The sequence below is a fragment of the Scylla paramamosain genome, chromosome 7 (assembly GCF_035594125.1).
Source record: "Scylla paramamosain isolate STU-SP2022 chromosome 7, ASM3559412v1, whole genome shotgun sequence".
Taxonomy (NCBI): Eukaryota; Metazoa; Arthropoda; class Malacostraca; order Decapoda; family Portunidae; genus Scylla; species Scylla paramamosain.
The window spans coordinates 26,915,616-26,918,115 of NC_087157.1; the positions used below are offsets into that span (position 1 = coordinate 26,915,616).

General features: G+C 43.1%; 1 protein-coding gene across 1 annotated transcript in view; it reads left to right on the forward strand.

The window, feature by feature from the left end:
* Positions 1 to 2,500, forward strand: part of LOC135102282 (neurotrimin-like) — a 199,524-nt gene that overhangs the window by 65,176 nt on the left and 131,848 nt on the right. The window lies entirely within an intron of this gene.

A 2,500-nucleotide genomic window follows, 5' to 3' on the forward strand; every position in this document is an offset into this window, starting at 1 on the left:
GAAGAAGAGGAGGGAAAGTATAAGAAGGAAGGGAGGAAAGTTGACAGTAGCAGAAGGGACAAAGGAAAGGAAGAGAGAAGGAGGAAAAGTAAAAGTAGGAGGAATAGGGGAGAGGGAGAAAGGAAAAAGAAAGGAACGAAGAAGAGGAAAATAGGAAGTGAGGAAAAGGGGGAGAAAACGAAGGCAGATAGAGGAAAAAAAAAAAAACATTAGGAAGATGAACAGAGTAAAAGGAGTGCAGGAGGAAATGTGGGAGAAGGAAAAGTAGCAGTAGCAGAAATAAAAAAAAGAAGAAAGGGAGAAAAGAAAATAAAGGAAAAGAAAGTACGAGAAACAATAACAAAAGAAGGGAGAGAAAATAACAGTAGTAAGAGGAATAGGATAAATAAAATGAGTGAAGGAGTAAACGGAGGAACGAAAAATAATAGTAACAAAAATAAAAAAAAATGAAGAAGGGAGAAAAGAAAAAGGGGAAAGGAAAATACGAGTAGCAATAACAAAAGAAGGAAAAGTAAACAGAGTGAAGGAGGAAAGAAGGGGGATAAGAAGTAACAGTAACAGAAATAAAGAGGAAGGAAGAAGGGAGAAAATGAAAAGACGAGAAAGGAAAGCACGGGTAACAGAAAGAGGAGGGAGAGGGGGAGGGGTGCCAAAGAGAGGGCGTCCCCAGCACAGCACGGCCTCGGGAAGACTCGTCTCGTCCCTTCAGCTCGCAGGTTCGGTGGCAAATTTCACATTCAAGTCTCGATTCATTTCATTACGAGGTTAATTGGATCTAGACTCCAACACCGACGACTCCCCGGCGGCTGTGATGCTGTGATGCTGTGTGCTGTGTGCTGCGAGCCGGGGTGAGCGGGACAGGGGGAGAGGGAGAGTAGGAATGTGCTTACTGCGAATTCTGGATGGATTGGGCTGGAAGTGCTTTGGTTTGGTGAAGTTGAGTTGGGCTACTTGTTTGTTCTTGGGCTAGTTTTGTGTTAGATTGGGTTACAGAGAGAGAGAGAGAGAGAGAGAGAGAGAGAGAGAGAGAGAGAGAGAGAGAGAGAGAGAGAGAGAGATTTAATTGTTTTATTTAGATATGATGGTTTAAAGTGTGATATGTCGTAAGGTGGTTGCATAGTGGTGGTGGTGGTAGTAGTAGTATTAGTTGTAGTAGTAGTAGTAGTAGTAGTAGTAGTAGTACCAGAAGCAGTAGTAGTAGTAGTAGTAGTAGTAGTAGTAGTAGTAGTAGTAGTTGTGATGTAAGAGGGAAATCTCCTCCTCCTCCTCCTCCTCCTCCTCCTCCTCCTCCTCCTCCTCCTCCTCCTCTTCTCCATCTCTCCCCTCTCCCTTCGCTATTTTTCCTTCTGTCCCTCCTTTAGTATCAGCTCCTCCAATGACCTCTCTCTCTCTCTCTCTCTCTCTCTCTCTCTCTCTCTCTCTCTCTCTCTCTCTCTCTCTCTCTCTCTCTCTCTCTCTCTCTCTCACACACACACACACACACACACACACACACACACACACACACACACACACACACACACACACACACACACACACACACACTACTAGTTCACACGTTGCTTTCAATTACTGTAAAGTTACGAAGCCGTGATTTCCCATGTGTCCTGCCCCCCTCTCCCCACTCTCTCTCTCTCTCTCTCTCTCTCTCTCTCTCTCTCTCTCTCTCTCTCTCTCTCTCTCTCTCTCTTCTTTCCCCTCATTCTCCCATATTCTTCAGTTTTCCTCTTCCTCTCCTCTTCTCTCTCCTATTCTTCTGTCTCCCGGTTTCCTTTCTTTCTCTCATTATCTTTTATATTATCTCTCTCTCTCTCTCTCTCTCTCTCTCTCTCTCTCTCTCTCTCTCTCTCTCTCTCTCTCTCTCTCTCTCTCTCTCTCTCTCTCTCTCCATCACCTATCATTCCACCATATCTTCCTCCCTCTCTCTCTCCCTCGCTCCTGCTTTTCCCTTGGCTAATCTCTCTCTCTCTCTCTCTCTCTCTCTCTCTCTCTCTCTCTCTCTCTCTCTCTCTCTCTCTCTCTCTCTCTCTCTCTCTCCGTCTCAACACGGTAACTTATCTTGGAATGTTCACATCTAAAAACTCCCTTGACGCTCTCTCTCTCTCTCTCTCTCTCTCTCTCTCTCTCTCTCTCTCTCTCTCTCTCTCTCTCTCTCTCTGTTATAAACACTTTTAAAGCCAGCATGTTGTTGTTGTTGTTGTTGTTGTTGTTGTTCTTAGTGGTGGTGGTGGTGGTGGATACATTATTTTATTTCTTATTTTTTGTTTATTGATTTTTTTTCTTATATTTTAATTTTTTCTTAGTTTCATTTCGATCATCATCATCATCATCATCATCATCATCATCATCATCATCATCAACGTCTTCTTCTTCTTCTTCTTCTTCTTCTTCTTCTTCTTCTTCTTCTTCTTCTTCTTCTTCTTCTTCTTCTTCTTCTTCTTCTTCTTCTTCTTTCTTGTGGCATTATTGTTATTCTTCTACTTCTACTACTACTACTACT